Below are 14,826 nucleotides of genomic sequence, written 5' to 3'. Positions count from 1 at the left end.
ACCAGAAGAGGGATCCAGATCTCATTATGGATGGTTATAAACCACCATGTGGTTGCTGGGAATTGAACTCAGGACCTCTGGAAGAGCAGCCAGTGTTCTTAACCGCTGAGCCATCTCTCCAGCCCTGTAACACATACTTTCTTTGCTCAAAAGCTGTAAAGGTTTCCCACCTCACTTAGTTCTCTTAGATGTCTGGACCCCACAGGTTGCATCTTTTGCTCTTCTTTACCTCTTCCTTTTGCCTCCTCACCGAGGCCTGCACCTCAGACACAAGGCATATGGCTGTCTCAGGGCCTCTGTGTTTGCTGGTCCCTCCAGGCTGTTCCTGCACACAGTCCTGTGGTTTGTCTCACCTCTTTCCTCAGGCTTGTGTGTGTAATGTCCTCTTGACAGACAGTCCAGCAGCCTGATAGAAAAGAATGATCTGCCCCCTTCACTCTCACACCTGGCTCTCTCTCTTAGCCAGTTGTCCTGTCTTCCAGTAGCATGCAAAGCTACTGATTTACTTCCGTTCTTTTTCCTTTAGAGAGTTCTTTTCATGAGGCCAAGGAAAGGTTTCATCTTTTTTTTTCTCTCTCTCTCTCCATAGCTATTTTCCTAGGACCCAGATCCAAAATAAGACACTAGTGGTTTGAATTTAACTAAATCCTCCCAACACCACTTCAGAATAACCGGAGTAACCCGGTTTATAGATGAGAAGTCTGAGGCCCAGAGACTCAGACTTTCAGAAAGTGACTTTCTGAAAATATCATAGCTATGACCGAGATCTTCCCAGTGTGCACTTCGTCATTGTCTGGCAAGTTTGCTTCCCCTAGTGTTCACTTCCTTAAGAGGGCCCAGTTTCCAGCACCATGCTGTGAGCAAGCGGCCCCCAGGGAATAACAAGATCCCTGCGAACAATGTTTTGAATGTGACTGGAGGTATCGGAAGCGAAAATTGAATGCCATGTATGTAATTTCTATGCAGAAATCAAGTTATATTGTTAGCTCATTTGGTGGAACTGAGGTGAGGGCCTATATAAAGCTATGCAAATTTTTGTAACTAATATTTTCTTTAAAGCGCTTTCCAGGAATGTTATCAAGCCTTCAGAGCTGACTAGGATCTCTCACAGGGGCCTAGAGAGATGACTGTGTGCTTAAGAGCGTTTGTTCTTGCAGAGGACTCGGGTTCGAGTCCCACTACCTACCTGGTGGCTCACAACCATCCATAACTCCAGCTCTAGGGGATTTGATGCTCTGGGCATCAGGCATACACCTGAGCAAAGCATTCACACACAGAAAATAAAAAGAAATCGATTCTTTTAAAAACAAAATCTATCACAGAAGGCCAAGATAAGAGGGGGTATGTGTGACATACTGTTCTGCCCCAGAGGGAAGGAGTAGGTGGGAGCCTGCTAGGTCCTCACTGAGACAGGCCAACCACCCACACTGGCTAGACAGGGTGATGCTCTGTTTGTTGGCAGTCATGTGATGAGAAGAGAATAGTCAGAACTGAGAGGCCCACAGGCCTACAGATGCTTAGATTAAGAGTTCCCCCATAAAACGTATAGAGTGATCTCAGCATCTCTGGGCTACGACCTGCCAGCTCAGAGCCCACGCCTCCACACCGTTTCCATGCTTCAGTTTTGGATTTAATAGGATATCTAAGGAGCTTAAGCTATCTGAGGAGAACCGAGATATGAAAGACAGAAACCAAGAGGCAACAACAGCAACTGCACAAAGCAATGCAGGCAATACAGACAGTGGTGGGAAAACTTCAGGGCTGGGGTGTGGCTCAGTGGTACAGTACAGGAAATGAACAGCCGACCAACCAGCTCCCCCAAACCGGGAGGCTAGACTCAGAAGTAAGAAGGTTTGGTGACTAGGTACGTGTAGCAAGGACAGCGCAAAGAAGGAGAATGAAATTCCTGGAATAAAAAGCAAAAGCAGAAGTAAATAGCTACAGGGTTTGGGTTAGAAAGTTGCAACAAAGAAAGAAGGCAGAGGAGTGGAAAATGATCGGGTTATTCTTAAAAAGCCCAATATCTGCATTAGTAAGATGTGCAAAAGAAGAGACTAGGGATCCTGAAGGAGAAAGCGTCCTAGAAATAACAAGAAAACCGTATTGGGGCTGAGGAGGCAGCTGAATTGGTAAAGCGCTTACCTAGCATGCAGGAGGTCCTGGGCTCTCTGGCACAGCAGTACATGCCTTTAATCTCAGCACTCGGAAGGCTGCAGATGCAAAGATAAGAAAATCAGGGTCATCATGGCTACTTAGCAAGCATGAGGTCAGCCTGGCTACACGAGAACCTGTCTCAAAAAAGAAATAAGTAAATAACTAAATACAGAGAATTTTTTCCTCTGGTTTTTTTTTTTTTTTGGTCTTATTATTATTCTTTAGATGCCTGTTTGTTTTCTATGGAGAGACAGAAAGGGTGTGGATTCCCAATAAGAGAGGAGGCTGGGAAGATCTTGGAGGAGGTGGGGGAGGGGAAACCATGATCGGAATACATTTTATGAAAAAAGAAAAAACCTAATTTCAACAAAAGTAAAACAGAAACACACAAATAGAACTGCTGAGTTGAAACTATTTGACAGGAGTACTTGGAACCAAGCGCTGCAAATGGAAACAAAACAAGATGCATGCAGATGGGAGCCTCTAGACAGTGATGGGGTGTGACCCAGTGGAAGAACGCCACACAAATAGCCTGTGCATGGAAATAAATAGGTGAGATGTGAAACTCCGGAGTCTGAGTGGATTCTGCGTGAGAACAGAAGGATGGCAACACTGGCTAGAAGACACTGAATCCAGACCTTTGAAAGGAGAGCTCTCGGAGCTGAGCCGTTCAGCAGATAAAAGTGCTTGCTACCAGCCGGGCAGTGGTGGTGCACGCCTTTAATCCCAGCACACAGGAGGCAGAGGCAGGTGGATCTCTGTGAGTTTGAGGCCAACCTGGTCTACAAGGGCTAGTTCCAGGACAGGTTTCAAAGCTACAGAGAAACCCTGTCTCCAAAAACTGGGGGGAAAAAAAGTGCTTGCCGCCAAACCTGATAACCCAAGTTCAATCCCCAGGATCCCCAAACCAACTCCTCCATCTTGCCCTCAGAAGTAATACACAAGGACTATGGCACCCTTGCATGTGCACCTGCACACTAAATAAACAAGCAAATGCATTTACATATTAAAAATTTCAAGAGGAGATGACTTCTGAGAAACTGCCAGAGAAAGAGAGTGGGCGGAAGGATGGTGCTGTCTGATGTGCCAGTTTCCTGCCGCCCACAGAGGCTTTCTGAGAAGCTACGGCTGCCGTCTGTCCCTTCAACTAGGGAGTAAACCAGAAAGAATAAGCGGGATTGCCTATTAAGCCCTGAAGCCATCTAGTCTGGGTTTGGTGTAGGAGGAGAGGAATTTCCAGAAGGGAGAACTTCAAGAAATTAAAAACAAACAAAACTAAAGAACTGTATTGGTTTACATAACAGTTTGGGGCTGTACTCTGAGTAGTATAGTTTTGTGGGAAAGATAAGGCTGAATCCGTGAGTGATCGTTATATAGAAAGTTAGGCGTTCGCACAGGAGACAGTTGTGGACTCCAGAAATGACAGCTAAGTGGTGTTTGTGACAGGCGTGAGCCATGACACCCCCCCCCCCCCATGCTTCTGCTGTGAGCATAGCTTCACGGTCATCATAACGAGAAGCTCTGAGGTTGACTTAATAGGAACGGTGTAACTTCGCTAGAAGTATGTGGGCTCCAAGAGAACGAAATCTCTTATTTTGGGTAATAGGGAGTCCGTGACTAACAACACCTAGTGCTGTAAACAAGAGCCATAGAAATGTGTGGTTTTCAGAGACTGCGCTAGAATAGACATAGCCAAGAGATGAAAGTTGTTGCATTTGGGCCGCAGAAACCAGGGCAATGCAGGTCGGGGGAGGGGCTGCTGCTGCTACTGTGAACCTGGAGGGATGCCTCGACAGGAGGGGTCATGGATGTGTTTTGCTTTGATTGAAAAGAGGGCTCAGTGTTTCCAGTATCTGGATGGGTGTTGAAATCAGGACGGTGACAGCTGCAGACATCACATTCACCACGCGGTCACGTATGTTCTCTTTGGGGGTATTTCCTACATGGTGGTGTCAGAGGAGCTTAGCTCTGAAAAGGAACTCATAAGTTTTTTCCTCTCTGTTATAAGAAACCATTCCTGGATTTTGTGTTCAGCTCATTAAATTACAGATTTAATATCGACTTAGAGTGAGTCACGGCCTTTGGGGGAGGCAGGCTTGTGAGTGAAATTCTTAAGCTCTATGCCCAGTCTCTTTCCTAAAACGCCCGCCACTTCATCAGCAGATGGGCGGAACACTCCTTGCCTCACAGGACCATGTGAGGGATAAAGAGGTTCATGAGAACACAGAGTGTCCTGCATGGCAGCTGGTACATAAGTGAAAAGAAAACCCACGGGGAACAGCTGCAGCTAATCCTTGGTCTGAGATAGGAATCCCATTAATGCTGGGCTGGAGCCTTACAGACAAACCTTTGAGGAGGAGCATGGGTCCTGGGAGGGGTAGAGGGGGTTGAAGAGGTAGAGGAGGTAGGGGCTGTACCGTAAGTCACTTGAATTCAGCAGATGTTCTTATTGAATTTCCAGTATAGTGTTTTCTCACATGAGCCCAGCAGATTCGCAGGGCTCAGGTTTTGGGATTGCCTTCTGTATAAGAATCTGTAAAAGCACTTAGCTAATTTATGTTAGTGGCCAAATGTTACCATAAAAACAACCTACACCCCAAATAGTGTAGACTCCAGGATCAACAGCAGTCTCCTTTACTCTAGGCTTCAAGTGCCTGGTGGTGGCTTCCCATGAATGCCAAGGGCCTGGACCATGCTCCCAGTTCTGGGACAGGCTACGGCACCCAGACTGGAAAAAGAACTTGTTAGCATTGCTCCGCTTTGCAAGCCGAGACCATGAAATTATCAGTGAACGTCCTTGCTCAGTTTGTGGGCTTCTTGGGCAAGAGGCACTGCCAGCAGTTGAAGTCTTGGATGTGGTCTGTGGTCAGTATCTCATGCAGCAGTACTGAAGGGGCGGGAGTTGGGAAACACTCCCGAAGGCTAACATCACCGAGGCGGCCCCTTCCTCACACTCCTCTTTTGTCTTCTGGATGGAAGAAAGAGTGAGTTGCTGCCAGAGTAACGAGATAGGGAGCAATTCAAGGAGGTGGGAAGACTCAGACAGACCAGACCCGGAAGAAGGCCTTGGCCGCTAGGCCCCAGGAAAACAATTGGAAACCAATTCAGATGTCAAACTCAGTGAGTGACCCTCTTGGGATCTGAGTAGGCCTGAGGAGAGAGAGCTGCTGGGAGAAGCAGGTGGAGCTGAGAGTGTAGACTGAACGAGAGCTGTGTGGAAGCTGCCAGGGTGTACATGGCGGGCATCTTAGTTAGGGTTTCTATCGCTGTGAAGAGACACCATGATCACGGCAACTCTTATAAGGAAAGACGTTGGATCGAGGCGCTGGCTTACAGTTTCAGAGGTTAAGTCCATTATCATGACAGGGAGCATGGTGGCGTGCAGGCAGACATCTTGATATGCAGGCAATGGAGAGTGCACTGAGACACTGGGAGATACTTTAGCACAGGAGAACTCAAAGTCCATCCCCACAGTGACACACTGCTTTCAACAGGGCCACACCTCCTAATATTGTCGCTCCCTTTGGGGACCATTTTCTTTCAAACAATCACCATGGGTGTGGGGTGGGGATAAGGGGGTTATGGAAGGGATAAGGGGTTATACAAGTGGGCCAGTGACCTCCCCAGTGTGGGTAAAAAAAATCTTGGCAAACTCACCTTTAGCGTCTTTAGTACTTAGTAACCCCAGTTGGCTCACAGGTCTATGATGGCTGCAGACTTAGAGCCTAGGAGAGATTGTGGGGTATTTAACTCACCCAAATTCCATCAACCCAAAAGTGGAGTTGCTGGGTCTTGAGGTAGGTTGTTTTCTAATTTTCTGAAAACTCGCCATACTGATTTCCAAAGTGATTGTACCAGTTTGCCGCTTCCGCCAGCAATGGAAGAATGTTCCCTTTACCCCACATCCTCTCCAGCATAAGCTGTCATCAGTGTTTTTGATCTTGGCCATTCTGACAGGCATAAGATGGAATCTCGGAGTTGTTTTGATTTGCATTTCTCTGATGGCTAAGGATGTCCAAAAGGGGTTTTGTGAAAGATCAAGGATGAACAAAATAAAAGCAGAGTTCACTGCTACTGTGGCCACCAAGCATCTGTCCAGGTTGATTACAGAGAGACTATGTGTGTGGGGTGTGGAGTGTAGGATGGGGGGGCTTTCCCGCTAAGGATGCTGGTGAGCCAGCTGCCTAAGGCTCTCCCATTGGGGGAAAGCCCCTTCCAGCAGGCCTGCTGCTGATCTCTGGCTGGCTGTGAGCATGCACCACTGGCGGCCTGCCTTCCCCACAGGGCCGCTGTTCTGGTGTTTTGTTGACATTAATTATACCTGGATCACCTGTTGCCTTTGCTGTTCACCAGCGCTGCAAACAGCATGGTCGGCTTCAGTTTTCTTAGTTTCCGTTCACCTCTGTCCTCTCTGTCAAAAGCATGGCCTTTGCTTCCCTTGGTCTGTAAGACTTTTGTCCCCAAACCTGGACACTTGTCTTTGTGATCTGACTACCCCTTCCCTGCCCTTTATGGCTTCCTCACTTCTCCCTGCCTGTTCTTACTCAGGCACACCCCGTCCCCCGGATCTAGCATCAAGGATCTTCTCTGAGATGGAAGCTGAGCTTAAGGATAATCCAGACTCCTGGTACCCCATCCTCATTTCCACGAGTGTGGTTGTGATGTGTGGGGGGAAAAAGCACCATGGGGAGAGATGTCACTCCTCCGTGGCACAGTGGCCTTGGAGGTTGCATGATTTCCATTACGCAAATCCCTGAGCAATTTGGGAAGTCTTTGACCCAGTAATTTGATCTGCCAGACTGCTACTTAAGGAATTGGTTATGGGTTTATTCCAATACACACACACACACACACACACACACAATTGCAAGAAAAAGAAAAAATACCTTACACTAAAATTAAACAGGCGAGAAGTCTGAATATCTCAGTGAGCTTCTGAACAATTAGAATATCCGAACTTGTGGAGCTTCCCATTAGATTTTAAGCTTTTAGTATCAAATATATTTTATGCACATGTCCTCCACCAAAAAATCTGAAAAATGCATGGCAGAGTTGAAGCTATAGAAGCAATTAGCTTTATATCTTCTTTCATGGCTTGTGTGCCTTGCACACATTCAGTCCTTCCTTCTTACCTAACTGTTACCCTTTCCTGTTCTCCTGTCTGCACGCCATACCATGCCCACAAGTACATTTGTTTACATATGAACATATATTGTTGACTAGGCTCCAGATTTGAAGAACAGGTGGGGTTTTTTTTCTTTCTGAAATTATGTGAGCTTATTAATGTTTTTTTCTTCTAAGCATTCCAAGTTCTTCCGTTTTTATGAAAATTTTGTGAGTTCACACATATACACACACACCCCAAACTTTCATTATCTGTTCATCTGTTGATAGGCAAATTGGTTCCAGTTGTTTGCTAGAGTGAACCAAACAGCAATAAAATGATGTGCAAATATCTCTATTGTGAGGCCAGGAGCTCTCTGGATATTTGCCCAGGGGTGAAACAGCTGGATCATGTGCTAGTTCTGTATCTATTTGTTTTAAATATTCAAACTGATTTTCTCAGCGGCTGTATTAATTTTCCTTCCCACCAACAGTGTATAAGGATTCCTTCCTCTCCACATCCTCTTCAACATTTGTTGTCAGATCTCTTGATGATAGCCCTTCTGACTGGGATTAAATAGTATCTCAAAGTAGTTTCATTTGTATTTCTCTGATGGCTTGGGATAGTGAAGCCTTTAAAAAATATTTATTGGCTATTTGTGCTCCTTCCTTATTTTCTTTTCCTGTATTGAAAGCCATCTATTCAATTTGTTTGCCCATTTGTTAATTGGCAATTCCGTTTGCGTGGATTTTAGTTTATGCGATTCTTTGTAATCCAGGCCCTCAGCCCCTTGTCTGCCAAGATTTTCTCCATTCTGTGGGCTGTGTGTGTGCCCTGCTGATTATTTGCTTTGCTTTGCAGAGACTTTCTGTGTTCATGTTGTCCATCTGTTAGCGGCTGGGAGTAGAGCCTGCACTATTGGTGTTCCATTTAAAATGTTCTTCCCTGCCCCTATGCTTCCTTCTCAAAATCAAGGAGTTTCAGGTTTTAAATGAAGACCTTTGACCCACTTTGAAGGGATTTTTGTATAAGGTGGAGATGTGGATCTAATTTCATCTTCTGCAGGTGGAAATCCAGCTTTGTCATCCGTTTGTTGAGCAGGCTGTCTCCACTCTCCCACACCCCAACAGTGTTTTTTTTTTTTTTTTTTTTTTTTTTTTTACCTCTGCTGTCAAAACTTAGGTGGTCATAGCTTGTCATTTATTTATGTGTCCTCTGTCCTATTCTATCGGTCTCCCTGTGTATTTTGGTGCCACTATCACCACTATCACACCGTGTTTATCACTATGGTGTTGTAGAATTTGAGGCTAGGTATAGTGATACCTCCAGCTATACGCTCTTACTCTTTAGGATTGCCTTAGCTGTTCATGGTCTTTTGTGTTTCCATATGAACTCCTGAATTGTTTTTATTTTCTAAACTTGTCAGATATGGCATTAGAATTTTGATAGGTATTGCACTGGATCTGTTTTTATTGTAGAAGTCTTTTGCTTCTCTGTTTTGATATATTTCTAAATATTTATTTTTGGTGGGATAGAGTTTCAAATACCATATGTAATTATCACAAAAAGAATTTGTGGGGACTTAAATGCCAAGCCTTTGAGAGTCATGTAGAATTTATAGTATGTAGGGCACCACATGTGAATCCTAGGGGAACCCGGGGCACATGCATGTTATGTAGCCCTTAAATGACAACGCAGAACACTGTGAGGACTCGCATTAAGGAACACCTCTGCTTTCCCATCTTTATAAAAAAAAAATCAGAAAATATATGCCTATCATGAGTAGTTTTCTTTTCTTTTCTCTTCTTTTTTTTTTTTTTTTTTTTTTTTTTTTTTTTTTTTTTGGTTTTTTGAGACAAGGTTTCTGGTGTGTAGCTTTGGAGCCTGTCCTGGAACTTGCTCTGTAGACCAGGCGGGCCTTGAACTCAGCCATCCACCCAAGTGCTGGGATTAAAGGTTTGTGCCACCACCCCATGGCTATTTTTTTTCTTCTTTTAAATGTATAAATGGAACCCGAATTTCTTTGGCCCAAGGTAAAATGCAGTTAATTCAGTATATGCAGATGCAACCAACCTCTGGATTGAAAATCCAGATCCAGTTAGAAGGGCTTACAGAGTGAACGAGAAGTTTCATATTTGTAAGAGCAGAAACAGTGTGCTCTGGGTTGGGATACTGAGCAGGTTTGATGAGAGCAACAAAACTGAACACAGAACTCGGGCTGGGTGGGAAGATGTCTTACCTCGCCTTTCTCCCGGTGTCTGGGTGGCGTCAGGATTCACTGGCTCCAGTAATGTTAGCTTTCCTTAATTTGTTACGCATACTGGGCAAAAACAGGTGGGTATGGGTGAGCAAACGGCCAGCTCAGGTCATTTGGGAAGGTGCCCTGAAAGGGACTCTGAATTGGGAGCTGCTGGGGCAGGGAGGAGCTGGCAGGGGTGGGAAGGGGAAGGGCGCTCGCTCTCGCTGTTTGTATTTGCACCTGTGTTTCTGAGCTCAGCTTGCATTCTCACTTTTCCCTGCAGGCAGGGCTAGAGCCAACCTTGCCAAACTCAGCAGCCAGCGGCCCAGAGGGAAGCAATCAGTGTCACAGAAGCCAACTGAAATGAACTGGCCCCTTTGAGCCTCTCCCAAATACCTGGCACCCCACTTTCCGTCCCGATGCTGAGGTAAGAACCCTTAAATCCTGCTCGTGGGAGATGGCAGAATGCCTCTTTGGGGAAAGCCAGGGCAACTCTCTAAGGCTCAGGGAAGAAGGAGCAGTTGTTTTTAGTTTCAAGCGTCTGCATCCATTTCCCTTCACATGGAGGAGGCAAAGTCACTGGAGGCCAAAGAGTCTTTGTTAGTGCAGAACTTCCAGAATCTTTCATTTTCTCCATTGCTAAGGTAACTTGAACCCTAAAGAGGATTAACTACACCAGATTCAGATGGATGCATCTGTGCTCTGTTCTGCACAGGAAAGCCAGCTTGCTTACACACACACACACACACACACATACACACACACACACACCCCAAGTCCCAGACACACACACAGATGACAAAAATTATGCAGGAAGGTTATGGCAAAGCATTCCAGTAGGTTTACCAAAAATTATTTTAATAAACTTAGATGTGTTCTGATTATAAAAGTTCACCTCAAACATCTGGAATAAAATAAAGCAGGGTCTGAAAACAGCCCTCTATTAGAGCTCCTCCTTGGCTCCCATGCGATACCCGTGCCTTCTGCTTGGAGGTGGAGGGATGACTCCATAAGGGGGAGGAGAGCTTTCACCCAGTCTAGAATGTCTCCAGAGTTGGTTCTAAGCATTAGGGAATTTTACAAACCAGTGGCTAAAAAGTGGTCGTGTATACCTTTAATCCCAGCACTCAGGAGACAGACTCAAGGTGGATCTTTTGAGTTCAAGACCAGCCTGGTTTACAGAGCAAGTGCCAGCACAGCCAGGGCTTGCACAGACAGACCCTGTCTCAAAAAACAAAACGAACAAAAAAATCAAAACAATTGTTAAACAAAACAAAGCCCTACACTCGCCCCCAAGTCAGTCAAGAACTAAAGAAAAAACAAAAGACAAATCAGTATAAAATAGTTGGCAGCTTAAGACTGACCAGTGTGGGAAAGTGACATATTGCTGTGGAAAATGGAGGAGCTACAAAGGTTTCCTAGGACTTTTTTCTTTTGGTGGTGCTGGGGATCAAACCTAGGGCCTTGAGCATGTGAGGCAAGGGCTGGACCACTGACTCTGGGTCTCCCACTTGTGAATAGTAGGTGGTCAGTACATGGGATCCGGGAGAATAAGAGAGCACGGTCTGTGGTCTGTGCACAGTCTCTCATGGACAGCTATGATGGTGGCTATTATGATAGCTACATAATGGTAATGAGAATGACATAGGGGAGGCTCCTTAACCTCTGCAGAGAGGGGGTTAGGCTACCAGGAAACCTTTGGTTTATTGATGGAGAGAAACTGGTTGCATTTCTCTCTCTGATGGACATCTTGCCTGGGGTGGGGGTGGGGTTCTGAATTATTGATACTCTTTCATAAAGGCGGATGAAAGCCCTCCAGTTACTGACCAACATCTGGGGTGCATTTTCTTCCTGGAAAAGTTGAGGAGCTGGCCAGGGGAGTGTGGAAAGAAAGCCTGAGCAACATTAGATGTGAAAGTCAGGACCCAGTTGGAGCTTTTGACTCTTCATCTCTGAGGGAGGGTGACTGTGACTTCCTGCCAAACATGAGGCTTCAACAAAAGCCTCTTTCTTCAATGTCCCCCACCCCCACCCCGCTGTCAGCAGATTAGAGTTAATTAAATTAGCATAATGGAGTCCTGGCCTCTGCCCTTCTTTCTGAGTCTTCTGGCTCCAACTTTGCACTTTTTGCACTTCCTAAAAGAAGGCATAGGGACAGGGTGAGACATTGGTGACGTTCCAGTTTCCTTTTGTGGTTCAGAAAATGAAAAACGTGGGAAGGGTCACAGCGGGCATCAGGGCCCTCACCCTCATCTGAAAAGTCCAGGCCACCTAACAGCTGGTGGTGGTGAAGCTATGGGATCCTGGAGTGGTGTGGAATTTTCCTTTGTATGCTGTGAATATGACTGGTTAATTAATGAAGAAAAATGACTTGGCCTGATAGGGCAAAAGACAGGGAAAACTAAACAGAATGCTGGGAGAAAGGAGGTGGAATCAGAGAGAAGCCATATAGCCCTGGCGGAGGCAGAAAGAACATGAGTTGGTAAGTCACAGCCACATGGCAATACACAGATTAATAGAAATGAGTTAAATTAATATGTAAGAGTTAGCCAATAAGAAGCTAGAGCCAGGAACCAACAATGGCCTCTTTCCCTCCAACAAATTGGTGTGCCAACATGGTGGACTAAATCCATGTAAAATCTGAGAAAACTTGAAAAGGAACTCTAGACACTTAAAAAACAAAGTTTTGCTGTATTTATTTTTCTGAATGGGCTTTGCTTGCTGGAGGCACACTGCAGCTCCTTTAAGAGAGGTTATCCTGATTCAGCAGTAACAAAAAAAAAAGCCACACTTTTGAAATGCCTGCTTTCTGGGTTGTGCTGTCTGTGCTGTCAGCGTGAACTCTGATTCTTTCTGGAGGTCCAGCTATGGAGCACTTGAATGGGGTTTGTGGGCCCGGGTGCTTGTATTGCTTATATGCCCACTTGGGAAAGTAGCTGAGACCATACCCGCAGCTCAGCGCCCTCTGCCTGGGCAGGTGGTGGGGTCAGGACTGCTAGGAGTGCACAGGCAGGAGAGCACGACAGATTCTTGCCACCACACACAGAGATATTTCCAGGCTGCACAGTGCTCTGCATGACATATCTAGCTATTACTCAGATAAAAGGATTTATGTGTTGCATGTTCATTCTCAGAGTTAAAGTACTGAGCATGGCTCCTACCTGGCAGTCCCAGAGTAGGAATAATGGCACCTCTACCATTTTAAAATTGGAGAGAGGTGGAGCCAGCATCCAGAGCCACTGCAACCAAGCTGCTTACCAAGCTGCTTTAAAAGCTCTTCAAGACAGTAAAGAATTACAGATACACAATAGGACAGACTCAGACATAAAAGACCTCTAGGGTCACTGTGTTGAATAAATGTACATAGTCTTGGGAGAGAGAAGAAAAAGAGTATAGAGAGTTAGAAAAAAAGTAAATGGTTTAAAAAATAAAACAAAGTCTTTAAAGACACAGATTACAGTCAGTCATAAAGAAATAAATAATAATAAGCCACATAAAGATGGAAAATACACAGAGAGTCTGTATTATGTATATTATTGTGTTAGTTTTGAATTTTTTTGACAGCAAAAAATATTTTTGACTGCAGAGAGACATTTGATTCTGGGGATTTCTAAGCTAAGCCAACATATATATTTTCAAAGGTATCTTGAATTCAAAATTTGAGGATATGTTGCTTTGGAAAAGAGGTTATCGTTTTGTTTCCACAGAGGATGAGAACCTGTGGATTGCTTCCAGACTAATATAGTTTGATGGACCAAGACCTCCTGAAAGATTGCCTTGAATACCCCTCAAAAATTATTTCACCCAATAAACAGCAGGAAGTACTTTGGAGAGTACTACACCCAAATTCCCAAATACTGTTTATAAACATTTCTTTGTGTTTAAAGGGGGATATGCTATAGAGACTTGCGTTGGTATGGATCTTGGTTTATTGATGAAAACTTAAGGTCAATCTTATTATATGTATATTTCTGCTCCTGATTAAGGTATCATGATTGTGTAGTTCATTTAAAAGTATAATGTAAAATTAAGAAATATAGGCTAATAGACAGTCATCTGTAATAGTCAAGCTTGTAGTCATGTTAGTTAGGTTTTATAGATATATAGAAATATATTTCAGTTAGCTATTCTTCAACTCTTTCAAAGACCTTCAGAATATGGCATTTAAAATGTTTTCAGAGCTTAGGACTTTTTATGACAATGAGATATATCTGCTCCTGGCAGCACCAATTATTTCAAGAGGAAGATGGGCATTGAAGAGGCTCCTTATGGAGTTGGTTAGCCATTTGGGCAAGAAACTACTCTTGCCTGGACTTCTTGATGAACTGGACATGCAGGACCACAGAGAAATGACTGCTGAACTTGCCTAAAGGTGAGAAAGGGCCTTCAGGGTTCCCGTTTCATGAAAGAGTCTGCAAGACATTCTGCAGGACACAGAAAAAAGTAATTGACAAACTGCCAATATAGGTGGAACTGTCTTTGAAATTTTCTGCTTTGTGGAAAAGTCTGCTGGATAGTATGAGCCTGTAGGCTGAAGATAGATGCCCCAACTGTACAGAAGAACTTTGAGTGACTGTCCAGGCAGCAAGGTCTCTCTGTCATTCCTAGAGTTTTGGAAGTTGCTTACAATGTACTTCCTGTTTACTTAGGTAATATTATATCCTTCTGCTATCTTTGATGGAGTTCAAGAATTGGTAGTTATAGTTTTCCTTAGTTATGATAAAAGATAAAGTAGATATAAATTTTATAACTGTAACTCTTGCTTGATACCTGTTTTGTATATGTAACTTTACTATGTTAAAGTTAAAACATTCATTTTATTTAAACAGAAAAGGGGAAGTGATGTTGGATTTCCCTTTATATTCTGTGAATATGATTGATTGATTAATTAATAAAAAAAACTTGCTTGACCTGATAGGGCAAAAGAATAGAGGTATGCAGAGAAAACTAAATGGAATGCTGGGAGAAAAGAGATAGAGTCAGAGAGAAGCCATATAGCCCCGTGGGAGCCAGATGGAACATTAGCCGGTAAACCACAGCCACATGGCAATACACAGATTAAAAGAAATGGGTTAAATTAATATGTGAGAGTTAGCCAATAAGAAGCTAGAGCTAATGGGCCAAGCAGGGATTTAATTAATACAGTTTCTGTGTGATTATTTTGGGGTTAAGTAGCCAGGAACCAACAAGTGGCCTCTCTCCCTCCAACACTGAAGATAAAGAGCTAGACTGGGGCAGGCTTGGTCCCTGAGGCTGCCTGACCCCTGAGCTGCTGTTGTAAGTAACCAACAAGTGACCATGACTGATGTTTCCGGCTGCTAGCCCTGCC

General features: G+C 44.4%; 1 protein-coding gene across 2 annotated transcripts in view; it reads left to right on the top strand.

Annotated features, from left to right (window-relative positions):
• Positions 1 to 14,826, top strand: part of St6gal1 (ST6 beta-galactoside alpha-2,6-sialyltransferase 1) — a 140,341-nt gene that overhangs the window by 18,600 nt on the left and 106,915 nt on the right. For both annotated transcript variants that reach the window (XM_048453871.3, XM_048453873.3), the window contains exon 2: positions 9,781 to 9,924. The gene's annotated coding sequence lies outside the window, so the exon portion shown is untranslated. The remainder of the gene's footprint in view (positions 1 to 9,780; positions 9,925 to 14,826) is intronic.

Source organism: Myodes glareolus, chromosome 2 (assembly GCF_982192425.1).
Source record: "Myodes glareolus chromosome 2, mMyoGla1.1, whole genome shotgun sequence".
NCBI classification, from domain to species: Eukaryota; Metazoa; Chordata; class Mammalia; order Rodentia; family Cricetidae; genus Myodes; species Myodes glareolus.
This window is presented reverse-complemented; position numbering and strand designations above follow the sequence as displayed.